We start from the raw sequence: 17,014 nt of genomic DNA, 5'->3' as shown, positions 1-17,014 counted from the left end.
GAAGAATCAGTCCCAAAGCTCCTGGATTCCAGTTGGCTAGAAGAGAGGACGAGAAATCATTGAACCTCTACTTAAATTACCTTCTAATAATTAAAAATCCATTTACCCATAATGCTATTGATTCTTTTTGTGGCTATCATAGACAAGGAATAATAGATTTCTCTGTTATATATAATTGTTAATCCAGGTAATTGCATCCAAGATAACTCTATTACTGGGATAGCTTTGTGACCAAGTTTTATATATCGCTAACAATGATTTATGGTCTACATAAGACAACAGAGTGGAAGACTACCGGTTTTTTTACTGTCTGTTTAAAGAATAAGTATCTAGACTGAAACATCAGATTTCTCCATAATTTGTGCAGTACTGGCTTCACGTTTTTCTTAAACTTTGGAGATAATTACAACCAAAAGTTCTTGATATTTCCTAAAACAAGAACTTATGATTTCTTTTCAATTCTATGCTATAGACTTTCCTTTTTCACTGTGAAAATTTAATGAAGTCCCCCAGGAGCCAAACCTTTCTCTCTCTTCTTATAAACCCAAATCCCTTCATGTACAAGGACTTGAACAAAACTCCTTCTCAGGGATAAGTTTAATCAGGTCTCCTCAGGCTTCTTGATTCTCTTTTTTACTGAAGTTGTCACAAGTTACCTTAACAGGGTATCTTGGAATGTTGTACTTTTCATATTCCTGCTCATAATTCCTTGCAGACAAATTCGCTAAAAATATTAGCTTGACTCAATAAATTAAGACCACAACTAATGAATTAATTAACTAAACTTATGCATGGCTCTTGACACATCAAAACTATCTATTCTATAGTTAGGACTATATTATTACAGAGCAGTTAAACATCTCTGGAGTCAACCTACAAAATTGTTCTGATCAAAACTATAATAATTGAAGGTAAAGTTTGTTTCCTCTTCTATATTAATGTAATGATCAGAGTAAAAGTTCCAGAAGTACTGTCAATTCATTCCATTACTAAGAATATACTTTATTAGGAAACTTATCTATACATGCATTTATTCTTGTTTTAAAGATTAGATGTTTTTGTACCTTTTAATAAGAATTGTGTTTAAGCTAATACAGCTTAATCTTATTGTGTGGCTGTGATGAGAGAATTCTTCATAGTTTTCTTTTTGTCTATCAGAATTGCTTTATTTTAAATAAATTTTGATATAACTATCCAGTGATGGAAATGTTTCTCTGGACCTCCACTTTATTCTCCTCAGGTAAATGCAGTCTCACATCAACCCAGGACAGACCCAAGACAGAATAAAGGCTTAAGGACTATTGTCTGATCCCACCCATGAAATAAGTTAAACTACAAAGAGGAAGCTTTTCCCAGTGTAGGCTAATTTGGTAAGGGGCCACTTAAAAGATCTCAAAATATTCACCAAGCAAAGGAGAAATAATTTTTAAAATGCAACTGGTAAAATAGGACATGCCCATTCATTTGTTCTGTTAACATTTGTTACCTACTATGATCAGGTATTTTAAAAACTCAGTATAAAGAACAAAACTGACAAGTTCACTACCCTTAAGGAATATACAGTCATATGCCGCACAACTAATTTTCAGTCAATCATGGTCTGCATATAAGGTCCCATAAAATCATAAGACTATTTTACTGTACCTTTTCTATGTTTAGATATGCAAATACCATTATGCTACAACTGCCTACAGTATTCAGTACAGTAACATGCTCTACAGGTTTGCAGCTAGAAACAACAGGCGGCACCATAGGTTTATAGTAATCAAGACCATCTAGGTGTGTGTAAGTACACTCAATCATGTTCAATGAATGAAATCACCTAACAACATGTTTCTCAGAATGTGCCACCATCATTAAGCAATGCATGGCTGTATACTCCAAAAAAGATACTGTCACAGGTAAGCAAATAATATTTAAATTCAGCTTATGAATGTAAAGGAATCACAAACTCGGTATGATGATGAAAAAATTAAAAGAAAAAACAAATTAGAAGGCAGTCTGCTTAGATATGATGATCCCTCTTTCTTTATCAGGCAGACATTTAACTTGACTGGAAAGCAAGCAAAGACCAGCTGTGCAGAGAGCAGGAAGATGAATGCTGTGGCCTGGAGGTCAGCAAACATTCTATAATAAGACCAAGAGCAAATATTTTCATGTATTGGGGATCATTTCTTCTCTGTTGCAATTCATCAACCCTGCCATTGAAGTATGAAAGGAGTCATTGACAATACCTGAAGGGATGAGCGTAGCTGTGTTCAATAAAACTGTTGAAAAAAATAAGCAGTAGGCCAGATTTGGCTTATGAGCTGTAATTTGCCAACTCCTACTCTCGCCAGATGTATAACCTCCAGGCAAATTCTCCAGGAAAGAACAGGGATTGCTGTAATCAAGGAACTGATAGGAGGCTGGTTTGGCTAAAGTAGAGTAAGTAGGAAGAGAGGGGCATGGAATGAGGTGAAGTGGTAAGAGAGGCCAGATGGTATATGACTGAAAGTCATGGTAAGAACTTTGGGTTTGGTTGGATTTTATTTAAGCCACCTAAAGTTTTAAGTAGAATAGTGTTAAGTTAAATTAATTTTGGCCTAGAGTTGCCTTTATGTTTTGAATTCCTATGTAGCTAATTGCAACCTAACAGTATGCAAACAGACTTAACATAGAATATATTCTTGTAATATTACAAAAGCTACCAGCCAATCACAGTAGCTAGGCCTTAGCCAATCACAGGCTGCCAACTGACCAGACCATTATAAGGATGATGCTGCATCATACCATGCCCAAATAAGGTAGATGCTGAACTGCAGCCATTCAAGTTGTGTCTGCATTTATTTCTGTCTGTAAATGCTGCCTGCCCACGTTGCTGAGAGGAGCTCCCTGAACCTCTTCTGATTCTGACAGCTGCCCAACTCATGAATCAGTTTTTGCTCATATAAACTCTACTAAGTTTAATTTGTCTAAAATGTTTTTAAAAAACAGTAGCAACATGGTGCTTTTTATGTAACAAAAGCTCATTGTGATTCCTCTATGGAGAATAAATTAGAAGACTATTGAAGTAGTGAGGAGAAGTGGATATATCTGTGATACATTTAAAGGTGAAGATCCTAACTGATTAATTAGATAAAGAGGGCCCAAGGATAAATTAAAGGGAAAAAAAATAACTTTGGTACTTAGGTTTCTGGCTGAAGCAATTGGATTAACCACAGGTAGTCAAGAGTCAAGCTGGGCTACATTATAAATTCTAGGAAAAAGCTAGAGGCAGAAAAGTCTAAGAAGTTTGGATGAATTCATATTAGAGAGTAACTTAAGGAATTAGTTAAATTGATTCTATTTGTTTTAGTAAAAAGGAAGAATTACTGAAGAGTTTTGAAGAGCAGAGTAATAACCAGGGTTGTGCTATAAACTGGGATTTTTTGGGGTAAATTAGAGGCAGACTGTGTCAGATGTCAGGGAGAGTTGTTACCAAATTATTGAAATCATATAAGAAAAAGTTAAAGAAGACTTGGTCCAGTATTGAGAATGGTAAGAAATGAAAAGTAAATAGGGCTTTTATTGAAATATATATATATAAGATACTGTTACAGGTAAATAATATTTAAATACACATATATATTTGAGACTATTTACAATAAATAAACAATATGAAATAATTTTAAAAATTAATACACAAGAGAGATAAAAGCTCAAAACTTAGTTCTGAGTTCTTCGACAGCCAAAAACTAAAAAAAGAAAAGAAAAGAAGAAAATAAAATAAAAACAGGGGAGAGAGGCAAAAATGTTGAATTTTTAAAAATTTTATTTTATTATAGAGATGTGGCATTACAAGTGAGGGTCACAAGTAGGCTGCATGCAGGTGATGTTTAGGCCTCCAACTGGCTGTCATTTCCCCTGGTTTGGGACCAAATACTTTTTGTGTTGTTAAATGCCCCCAAAAATGTTGAATTATATAGTTCCCATCTGACATAGAGACATATCAATTTTCCAAGAGAGATACACTGGACTATAAAATAAATAAATCTCTCAGAATCATTTATATATGACTGGGAGAGGGATGGCAGGATTGGCAAGTAGTGGGAAACTGCCTGGGGAGAGGGGGCACACCTCATCAACAAGGGTACCTGCATAATGAACATTTGCATACCTAACCCTGAATTGTATCCCACATCTTTTTTCCCCCCACATCTTTTTTAAAAAAATTTTTTAAAGAATCATTTATGTATGGAACACTAAAGACCACCATAAATACGTCGTAAAAGCTATTTGATAGAAATTCAAATATACTCTTCATAAACAATTTCTCATATCAAAAACTCTCATATCTTATATCCAAAAACCCTATTAAAATTGAAGTCTGTGCAACCCTCTCCTGGGTCCCCTCCCACTGTGGGAGTTTTTCTGTCCTCTTGATAAATCCTGCTTTCTAAAATAAAAATTAAAATTAAAATTAAAGCCTGATTTCACTCTGAAATAAAGTTGAAAACATAGGACTAAACAGTTCCCTTAGACATGCCCCACTTTCAAAATACACAGTACATCAGTGAGATTAAGTCTATAGCAGTACAGACAACACAGGGAGGTAAAGCTAGTGTCATGAACTCTGGGCCCAGATGACCTGAGTTCAAAACTTATTTGCTGTGGACATTGATGGTGTCAGCAAAGTGGCTATGGACACCAAATGTCTAGGGGTTACAGAGGGCTTGCGGCAATCAGAAAAAAAAGGTTTCGATGTAGACTATACATCAGCTGGCAAAAGTTAAAGCCATTGTTAACTACATTAACTATTAAACTAATAATACGTAGAAGAAGAAATGAATGAGGTATAGCTCCACAGTGGGGCTTCTCAGTTTGAAAAATATGCTTCCCTGTGCTAGGGTATCCAGTGAATTTAAATATTATTAATCTACTTCCAAATGAGTTTTTTCCTAATTTTTAACTAGTGTTTCTATGACGCATTACAAACTTGCCATTTTGCAAAGACAATTGGGCTGGCTGCATCTAATTTTAATTGAATTTTTGACCTTTAAGGATTCCGTTTAGCCAAACTGATATCTGATTAGGAGTATTTTCAGTAGACTTATTAGTCTGGCTTATTATTTTAAGATTGCAGAGTCATGTTGAATAAGGAGATTATATTCAGTATCTTGGCAAGTATATACAATGAGCATTTCCTAATTGCGCCCAGAAGCAATGGAAGGAGAACATATTTATTAATTTTTTTTTTTTTTTTTTTGAGTTGGAGTCTCACTGTCACCCAGACTGGAGTGCAATGGCCGCTCCCAGTTACCACAGTCTCGACCCGCTGGGCTCCGGCGATCCTTCCGCCTCAACCTTCCAAGTAGCTGGAACTACAGGCACACACTACCATGCCCAGCTAATTTTTTTTTATTTATTGTAGAGATGAAATCTCGCCAAGTTGCCCAGGTGGGTCTCAAACCCACAGGCTCAGGTAATCCACTCACCTCAGCCTCCCCCAGCGTGGGATTACAGGCTGAGCCACCGAGCCCAGCTTATTAAAATTTTTTAACAACTGCTATCCTTGACTATATCTACACAGTTCAAAAAAACCACATGACTCCTAACCTTTTGATTCAACAACCATCAGGGACTAGGAGTTTATAAGGTGAAGAACAACAGCTGTGACCTTTCTTCTTCCTTCAGAGCAAGTTACATTTACTCGACAATAGAATTTACTGATGTTTAGTCTAAACTAAGAGTTAATATTGATTGACATTATCTTGTTTGACCCCTCCTAATCGCTGTCTCCCTCCAACATTTGCCACCTTGATTCTACCTTCTCCAATGGATAGCCAATGCATAGCCTGATCTCTCTACCTTTGCTGAAGCTGTTTCCTCTCCCTGGAATGCCTTTTGCCTCACCCCTTCCCAGGTAGGGAAATTCCACTCCCTGTTCCCATAATACAATGCTCACTCCTCTGTTGTAGCATCTATGACATTTCCTGCCTTCGTAACTTTCTTGAGCACTGCTGGGGCAAAGACCGCGACTCATTCATCTCTGTATTTCCAGCACTATATTTGTTGGCAAATAGAAAATATTAAATGCATGTTTATTTAATAAATTGTCCCTCTGTCTGCTCAAGGTACTGGAGACTTGGAATATTGCAGGCTTTTTTCCAGTAGCATGACTATTTCTGACTTCACTATACCAGGAACTAAAAATGATTTCCTGTAAGAAATATCTCTCTAGACAGAGGGACAGCAATACAAAGGTTAAACTATTGAAGAGGTAATATCATAAAACAATAAAGACAGTAATTAGAGTCACAAGCAAGAATTTGCATTCTCCGATGAAACATGACCATATTACCTGGTTTGAGCAGTTTTGCTTAAAATATAGCTTACCTCAGATTGTGCAGAAGCTTGTAACCCTGCCTTTGCCTTTATAATGCTGTCTCTTCTAGCATTATGAGAAATGCAGCAAATAATTCTGAGCCTGGAAACAAGGGAAATGGAAGGATATAAAAGAATAAATGTCAAAAAGTGTGCTGAAATAAAAATATATGACTAAAGTTATACACAAAAGAAAAGTAGATCATTTCACTACAAAAAATTATACAAACACAAAAGAACACTAATATAGAAAGTTAAGAACAACAAAAAAAGCTGTAAGGCGTATAGAAAACAAATACCAAAATAACAGAAGTCCTGCCTTATCAATACCTAAATATAAATGGATTAAGCTCTTCAATTAAAAGACAGAGATTGGCAGAATTGATTTTTAAAATATGATTCTAATTGTATGCTGTCTACAAGAAACTCACTTTAGCTCCAAAGACATAACTAGGTGAACAGTGAAAAAACGTAAAAAGATATCCCATGCAAATAGTAACCAAAAAAGAGCAGGGGTGGCTATATTAATACTAGACAAAATAGACTTTAAACCAAAAACTTTATGAGAGACAAAGGCATTGTGAATTAATTAGAAGTTCAATAGAACAAGAAGAAATAACAATTCTAACACTTATAAATCTAATAATAGACCATCAAACATATAAAACAAAAATTGAAAGAAATGAAGGGAAATATAGTTCTACAATAAGAGTTGGTGACTTCAATATGCCGCTCAGCAATAGAAAGAACAACCAGACAGGAGATAAATAAGGAAATAAAGGCACTGAATAACAACATAAACCAATGAGATTTAATAGACATTCAGAACACCCTAACCCAACAACAACAGAATATACATTATTCTCAAGTATGCATGGGACATTTTCCAGGATAGACCATATAATAGGTCACAAATTAAATCTCAATAGCTTGTTTAAAAGATGGATATCATACAAAGTGTCTTCTCTGACCACAATGAGATGAAATTAGAAAATTAATGACAAAAAGAAAACTGGAAAATTCACTAGAAATGAAACAGCACACTCTCAAACAATCAATGAATTAAAAAAGAAATCAAAAGGAAAGTTAGAATGTATTTAGGGGTTCATAAAAGCAAAACATTCCAAAACTTATGGGATAGCAAAAGCCATGCTAAGTGTGAAATTTATAGTTATAAACACATACATTAAAAAACAAGAAAGATACTACAACATAACTCACAATTTAAGGAGCTAGATAAAGAAGGAAAAGCTAAATCCAAAGCTAGCAGAAAGAAGGAAATAATAAAGATTGGGGAGAGATATATGAAATAGAAAAACAATTAAGAAAAATCAATGAAACGAGAAGTTGGTTTTTCAAAAAAATCCACAAAATTTACAAATATTTAGCTACATTGAGTAAAAAAAAAAAAAAAAAAAAAAAAAAGGAGAAAACCAAAATAAATAAAATCAGAAATAAAGAAGAAGACATTACAATTGATGACACAGAAACACAATGAATCATAAGAGATTACTATGGACAATTATATGGCAACAATTTGGATAACCTAGATGAAACAGACACATTCCTAAAAATGCACAAGCTACTAAGACTAAATCATGGAGAAATAAAAACTCTGAATAGACCTATTCAGTAAGGAGACTGAATCAGTAATAAGACATTTTCCAACAAAAGGAAAGTTATGGACCTGACAACTTCACTGGTGAATTCTACCAAATACTTAAAGACCTAACACTAATCCTTCTAAACATTTTTTCAATTGAAGAGGGAACACTTTATAACTGATTCTATAAGGCTAGCATTTCCCTGATACCAAAGCCAGACTAAGATAACACAAAAAAAGAAAACTACAGACAAATATCCTCATAGACATTAATGCAAAAATTCTTAACAAAATACTAGCCAACTCAGTTCAGCAGCCTATAAAAAGTATTATACATTGCAACAAAGTGGAATTTATTTCTATAATGCAAGGATGTTTCAGATATGAAAACTGATGTATGTAATAAACCACATTAACAGAATAGAGAAAAAACAAAAAGTTAGAAGACTCAAACTTTATTATTTCAAAGTTTACCACAAAACTATAATAATCAAAACCCCCACCCATGCACCCATCACATTAACGACATCAACTCTACAGTAGTATAAACAACATAGTTGGTAAGAGCTAGAAGCATGAACTCTGGAAACAGTCTGAATCCAAAACCTTTTGCTAGAGACATGAAAGGAAGACATGCCAAACAGTGTGGTACTGACAGACATATAGATCAAATGGAATAAAATAGAAAGCCCAAAAATCATCCCTTATATACATGGTGCTTTAGTTGTTTGGGCTGCTATAACAAAATACCATAGACTGGGCAACTTATAAGCGATAGAAATTATTTCTCACAGTTCTGGAAGATGAGAAGTCCACAGTCAACGTGTCAGCAGATTTGGTGTCTGGTGAGGGCTCTTTTCCCAGTTCATAGATGACTGTCTTTTTGCTGTGCCCTCACATGGTGGCAGAGGCAAGGGATCTATTTTATAAAAGCGTTAATCCCATTCAGGAGAGCTCTATCCTTATTATCAAATCACCTCTCAAAGGCTTATCTCCTAACACCATCACGCTGGGGGTAAGGGTTTCAATATATGACTTTGGTGGGTACTTAAACATTCAGCCCAAAGAAAATGGACAAGTGATTATTGACAAGGATGGCAAGACTATTCAGTGGGGAAAGGACAGGCTTTTCAACAAATGGTACTGGAAAAACTGGATCTATGCATGCAAAAGAATGCAGTTGGACCCTTATCTAATACAATATAATTAACTTGAAATGGATCAATAACCTGAACATATGTCCTAAAACTATAAAACTCTTAGAAGAAAACATAAGTCAAAAGTTATAATTGGCAATAATCTCTTGGCTATCTTACCAAAGGCATAAGCAACAAAAGAAAAAAAAATAGAAAAATTGGACTCTATAAAGATTTAAAATGTTTGTTATCAAAAGAAATTATTAACATAGTAAAAAGAGAACCACAAAATAGGCAAAAAAAAATACAGATTATGTATCTGATAAAAGACTAATATCTACAAAATAGAACTCTTATTAAAACTCAACAACAAAAAAAGCAAACCTGATTTAAAAATGGGCAAAGAACTTGAATAGATAGTTCTCTAAAGAAGATAAACAAATGGTCAGTAGCACATGAAAAGAAGTTCAACATCACTACTCATTACAGAACTGCAAATTAAAACTACAATGACATACCACCTCATACCCATTAGTACAAAACAAAAAAATAAGTGCTGGTGAGGAGGTAGAAAAATCGAAACCCTGGTGCACTGTTGGTAGGACTGTAATCCAGGTGTCCACTGACAGATGAATGAATAAGTAAAATGTAGTACATGTGTACAATGAAATATTATTCAGCTTTAAAAAGGAAGGAAATTCTGACATGGAAGACCTTTAAGGACATTATGCTAAATGAAATATGTCAGTCATAAAAAGACAAATACTGTACGTTCCACTTGCATAAGATACATAGAGTCATCAAAATCATAGAGATAGAAAGTAGAATGATAGTTGCTGTAGCCTAGGAGAAGGGGAAATTATTGCTAATGGATATAGAGTTTTAGTTTTGCAAGATGAGAAGAGTTCTGGAGATGGATGGTGGTGATGATTACACAACAAGAATGCACTCAATACCACTAAAGTGTACACTTAAAAATTATTAAGATGGCAAATTTCGTGTTATGTGTACTTGCTACAAAATAACTAAAATTGAAAGAATATATATGATTAAAATGAATAAAGCAAGTTAGAATTTCCATGAGGCATCAAGAATAAAAAATATCATAGCAGCAAGATTTCCCAGGTAAATAACATGTAAAAGATAAGTCAATATGCCAGAGAGAGAGAAGGAACTTTTCCTTGCATACAACACACTCTTTCAATGTAATATTTGCAACAACACTGTGTTCTAGAAGATTTGCTAAAGTTCTAGAGTCTAGGGCAACAGAACAGTGAAGAAGTAATGCACCAACTTGATATAGATGATATCCTCCAATATTATGAACATTTACTAGTCAGATCATATGAATACATGCCAGACATGGTGACTCACACTCGTAATCCCAGCACTCTGGGAAGCTGAGGCAGGAGGATTGCTTGAGTGCAGGAGTTTGACACCAGCCTCGGCAACATAGCAAGATCCCAGCTCCACAAAAAATTAGTCAAACATGGTGGCATGGGCCTGTAGTCCCAGCAACTTGGGAGACTGAAGCAGAAGGAACACCAGACCCCAGAGGTCAAGGCTGAAGTGAGTCATGATCTTGCCACTGCACTCCAGCCTGGGTGACAGAGTGAGACCCAACTCAAAAAAAAAAAAAAAAAAGAAGAAGAAGAAGAAAAAAGCATATGAACATGATATTATTCTAGCTACCTACAAAATATGGTAAAAAATGCTACTTCCAGAAAAAATTTAAAATCTATAATCAGCAACTAAACAAATATGACTTGCATCTAGATAATGAAGTAATCTTCAAGAACTAGTAGCCAATGAAAGAAACAAAATTCTGGAGCAAAGCAGAGAGCCCTATCACCACCTGGCTCCATAGAGTTCCTGCCCTCCAAACGCCGCCATCACTGTTGAGAATTATCAATGATACTACACATAGAAGAAAAGTGAGTAGACAAATCATTATTTTCTCCCTAAATGCAATGGATACAAGTGGTTGAGAAGAACTGGTGACAGCAGGGAGGAGCTCTCTAAAGGCGACTCTAAGGGAATTGGAGGGAAGCTTCCAGGCACACACAGATCAAAGTCTAAAGAGATCTTCTGCAGGAAAAGTAGACCCTCCAACCAGGGAATTAACGTGGAAGAAGATACTGCACAAAATCTCAGAAGAAAGACAAGAGTCGAGGTATTTAGCCTGCATGGCACCTCAGTCAAATTCCCTGCTCCCTCTGTCATTCCCTCAGGCTAAAATAGTGAGCTGAAAGTGAAACTAGTAACCCTCTGAGCAGGGGAAGCGCCAAGGAACTGTAGGAACAGAGCCAAGTAGTCACTCCACTCTGTGTGCCCAGAGCCATCCAAACAACATCAGGTTGGAAAGAAGGGTCCAGAAGCGATGCAAATATATTATACGCTGTATTAGTCAGGGTCCTCCCAACAAATAGAACCAGTAGGGTCTGTGTGGAGAGAGAAAAGAGGAGTTGATTTTTAAGATACTGGCTCACTTGGTCATGGGGACAGGCAAATCTAAATTCTGCAGGGCAATCTGACAAGATGAAAATTTCAGCAACAAGTTGGTGTCTTGAGGTCTTGTATCCAAAGCCAGTCTAGAAGCAGAATTCCTTCCTCCTCAGGGAGATTCAGTCTTTTTCTCATATGACCTTCAAATGATTAGATGAAACCCACCCACATTATGGAGGGTAATGATTTTAACCCAAAATCTACCGATTAAAGCGTTAATCACATTTAAAAATATACCTAAAAACATACAGCAACATCTATACTGGTGTTTAACCAAAAGACCATTCACCATAGCCTAGACAAATTAATACAAAAAAATTAACCATTATGCATAAACACACACACGAGAACCATCTAGAATAAAAATAATAGTTAGCATTCACTGCATATTAATGCTTTCTACACTTACACTGTTCTTTACACTTTACATGTATTTACACACTTATTCTCCACAGCAAACCTTACGAGGTTTGAAAATAAAAACTGTATTTACTTTTGAGGTAAATACTATTTATTTTTCGATTAAGACTAGAAAAAATTGAATCAAAGAATGCTTGAGTAACTTGTCTAAGGTTACATGCTAGCAGTTGGCTAAGCCACTGTTAACATTGGCAAAATTTGCTCAAAACTCATGCATTTCACCACTGAACTAGAGAAAAACATAACTCAGAAAACAAAAGAAATTCCTCCAATTATTTCACACTAAGAACATCCTAATAAGAACATGAATTCAATAAAATAACAACATACCAATAAAATAATAAAAAATGAAGTGAAAAGAAAAAGAAAATTTCTAGTCTTGAAGACCATGCAATGTGATTACAAAAAAGGTAAGTAAATTAGAAACAGCAGGGTGCACATTAGACACAGGAAATTCTGGACACAAAGAAAAGAGGTGAGAGATCTGACTGAATGAAGATGATGACACAGAATTAAAGCAATCTGGAAGAATCTTATGATGTGGTATATAATATATAACAATCAAAGAAAAAGTTATTCTGTCCTTGAAGTGGCATTCCACTTCAAGATATATTCAAAGACACAGGACAATAGAATTTATTTAAAATGAGAAAAGAGACATTTGATATGTTAAAGAGCAAATTCCTACTCATACAAAACAAAAACAGTTCATGATACTCCAAGGAAATTAGATGCAGTGAGTTCAACAATAAGACACCCTCTAGCTGAACTACTGAATGTCAGGGATGATGAAAAAATTCCTCAGATAATCAAACAAAAAAGCAGGGGGATAAAACTGTATGACCTCAAATTCTCCATAACATGCCATTCCAGAGGACAATAAAGCAATGTCCATAAAATTTATAGAATAAAATTAATAAAATGTGATAAATAAATATAATTTAACTTAAATTATCATACTAATCAAGATGTCATTTGTGCATAAAAGCCACTGACAGACATTCACAAGCATGAAAGAACTCAGGGAATACAATATGCATGATTTCTTCCTGGAGAAGAAAAATTTTCTTGACAGTGATAACCATCCAAATAGGAAATAATTAAAAATCAGCTCAAGGATGACAAAATGAGGTTAATGGGACCAGTAGTGAACATGAATCTATTTAAACATAGAGTGATTGGTGGACAACTAATGGGATTATGGTAGCAAAACTGAATGGGGATGTTCTAAGCCTGAACAATGTAAAAGTAATTATGTAACTGCAAGACTTGGGGGGATGGGAGATGGGGTGAGTGAGAATGTGAATATCCTCATATTTCAAAGTAGGGAATTAGTAGATATTCTGTAAATATCTTTTTTTTATGTTACATAGTAGTTTCTTCATGCTTATCCCTAAACCTTGCTTTTTAACATTAGCCGTTCTGAAAAAAATATCTTGTGGTGAAAAACAATTTTACTTTAATTTTCTTTTTCTTCCACTAAAGTCAAATAAAATAGAAATAACTAGCTTTCATTAAAAATACTTGCTAGGGTTGCATACTATTTTCATAACGTCCATTCACCTGTCTATTGCTCTATTCTCCTAATTGTAACATATGCATTCAAAGATATTCACAATGATGTCCATTTAATGCGATGGCTAGCTATTTCTGAGTTTGGGGTACTTATAAAGAGTATGTCTTATTTTACAAAAGCAACCAGGTGACTTTTTTCTTCAAAACACTGTAGGCAGCATATAAAGATATTAACAGTGTTTCCTTTTGAGTGATAAGAAAATGGACAATGGTAATTTTTTGTACTTTTCTGAAAGTTTTTAATTTGTAAGCATAAACAATGAGGTATTACCTATTTACTTTGTTTATCATTCTACTAATGAATTTAGCATGCTTAGAAATACTTTCTTAATATGTATATTTTCATATGTTTCAAACATAAATACATAAAATAAAGGTTATTTCATAGAACATTTATATTATATGGCATCTGAATAAAATTATACAGCTGGTTATATTGAGCTAATAGTTTAGAAATCATGAAATAGGGGAATTTTTTGTTACCTCATAAACGATATCAGCAACTAAGAAACAAAAAAATTAATCTAAAATGCCCCACTTTAGGTATAGAGTTTTACAAGATGAAAAGGGGTATCATTACAAATTTTTATTTTAAAGTAATAACAATAACAACAGAAGGATAAACCAAAACCTTAAAAAGGAGTGATAATTAGAGGGGAGAGGATGGAGAAACAGGGATTGAAGCCACACTTTCTTGAATATATTATGCTTTTAATATTGAGTTTGGAACCATGCATTTTACACAATTCTGAAATTTAGTTTTAAAAGCAGTCCCTATAACTCAAGAACAAAATGAACCTACCTGTCTAGGAGTTGATAGCATAACCACACAAAGAAAAACCTTTAAAGTGACTTTATAACAGAGTGATGACTGAGCATACCTATTGTGATATGCCCTAAAGATTACAAAGAGAACAAAACTGCAAACAAAAACTCTTAATCTATTTCCAATAATGATATCCTTGATCATGTAGGTATTGTGTATTGGGATAAAGCAAATGAGTAATCATGCTGATATCACTGGGATGGAATTGTGATTTGAGATATAGAAAAAAAGATACAAAATAGATTTGGATAAGTAAAAACTCTATGACATCTGATTTGAACAGAAAGTCAGCATACATTCATGACTTTACACACACACACACACACACACACAATTTCTCAGCTCTATCCATTGAAAGAGTATTGAAGCAATGAAGAACTCGATAACAATGTGCACTCATAACACCCAGTTTGTGAGCTCCAATTATCATTTCTATTTCAAAGAAAATTAGGGCCTCCTAAAGGGAGATTCCAGGTGTAAACAGGAAATAAGCAACTCAGACCTGAAACATTTTGCTATACCAAAAACCAAAAAAAAAGCCATCAAAGCCTACTGAAGTCATGATGAAAATTTCAGAGCCAATTTGAAGAGTCAGCTAATGACCAAGCATGAGATAGATAATCTGAGCATCAATTATAAGAATGCCTATTGTGGACTGAAATAAAGTCACCCTTCCTTATCTGTGGGTTCCGTACTGGTAGAGTCAATCAACCATCAGTTTAAAATACTCAGAAGAGTATCATGTCTGTTCTAAACATGTACAGACCCTCTTTCCTTGTCACTGGGTTCCTAGTCTTCTGCAAGGAATGGTAGGAGAATGCAGTTCTATATCCCCTAAACGTGAACGTCTCAAAAAAGGCAAGTGGTAGTAAAATGCTTAGTAAATACCATCTGAAAGGGGATGGAATATTTGCAGCTCATATTTATAACATGTTGAGGTTGACTGATTACCAGTAGTTATCAGAAGTCAACAGCTTTCAAAATCAATTATCGAATGTAGACTTGTACTGAAATGAGTAAATTTTAGAAATTTTCTCTTTACAAATGCTTCAGTATTTCAACATAAATGTTTGTGAAATAAAATATAGCAAATTAGAATAAGTTACTGCAGTATACCAAAGTGTTAGGGTTAGGTTAGGGTTCGGGTTAGGACTAGGGTTAAAGTCAGGGTTAGGACTTAGGCTAGGTCTAGGGCTAGGGTTAATGTTAAGGTTAGGGTTAGGGTTAGAGTTAAGGTTAGGGTTAAGATTAAGTTAGAGTTAGGGTTAGAGTTAAGGTTAGGGTAGGAGCAAAAGCCCCTACTCCTGGATGTTGTAAGGAATAGGAATTAGCTAGCTTGAACCAAAAGATATCCCCAAATGGCATTTCTTGGGGGGTGAGTTCTAGTCCCTATGCCACATTTATGTCCTTCTTTTTCCAAAATGCAAAATAAACCTGTTTCTAACTTCTGAAATACTATGAGATTAAAAATTATTTTGCAGTCAAGTATGGTGTTGCACGCCTGTAATCCACGCACTTTGGGAGACCAAGAAGAGGGTATTGCTTGAGCCCAGGAGTTCAAGTCCTGCTTGGATAACCTAGAGAGACCTCATCTCTACAAAAAAAGCCAAACAAAAAAACAAAACTAGCAGAGCATGATGGTATGCACCTGTAGTCACAGCTACTCAGGAGGCTAAGGTGGAAGGATCACCTGAGCCCAGCTACTGTAATCATGCCACTGCACTCCAGCCTGGGCGACAAAGTTAGACCCCGCTCAAATAGTATATATACATATATACAGAAATGCTGAAGAAATGCCCGTTTTCTCGTTGATTTTGCAGAGGAATGTTCTGATCATAGAAAGATGCCGTATCTCAGAAGCTCTTAAGATCCCGTGAAGCTGGAAATGGAAGATGAAAAAAAAAAACCTGCCCCCTCCTCAACTGAAATGCCCCTTTCTCAACCTGACCACGATGAAACGTCTTAAGGAGCGGAGGTGTTTGACCGTCCTCAAAAGTGCAACTTTTCCTGACGTCTTGAGGGCCGGAAAAGTTGCCGAAGTCCAAGGAATGAGTCACTTTGCTCAATGTTGATGAGTAATCTCAGGTGTCATGAAACCCAGTTGGGAAGGAGAGGGGAGGGGGCGTCAGCTCTGCAGACGGAAGCAGGGCGCTCCGGATTGGATGGCGAGGCCTCGACTTCCCTAAAATTGCGTCATTTCGAGCCCAATCGGGTCCAGATGTTGTGGGCATCGACGAGCTGCCGTCTCGGAAACTCTCCATCACGCAGGCGAGCGGAGAGGGGGCGGCTAATTAAATATTGAGCAGAAGGTCGCGTGGGGAGGGCGTCACGTGGGCCTCGAGGCGCGTGGAGCCCGCGATAAATACCGCGAGGCACCGAGCCCGCGACAGAGCCACCGGAACCGCCTCCCTCCCGCCGCAGGTCCAGAGCGCCGCGTCCAGCCGCTCCAGGCGAGCCCGGAGCCCCGCGGGCAGCGCGTCGCGGTGAGTGCCCGGTTGTCCCCGCTGCGCGCCGTCCTGGCGACAGCGTTGGGGGCGCCGCAGCGACCGGGGACGGGGCTGTTGGTCCCCAAAGGCCAGCGCGCCTCCTCACCCTCCACCCGCA

The sequence above is a fragment of the Carlito syrichta genome, unplaced genomic scaffold (genome assembly GCF_000164805.1).
Source record: "Carlito syrichta isolate Samal-C Ts95f unplaced genomic scaffold, Tarsius_syrichta-2.0.1 Scaffold304336, whole genome shotgun sequence".
Classification (NCBI taxonomy): domain Eukaryota; kingdom Metazoa; phylum Chordata; class Mammalia; order Primates; family Tarsiidae; genus Carlito; species Carlito syrichta.
Note: the sequence above shows the minus strand (reverse complement) of the source record.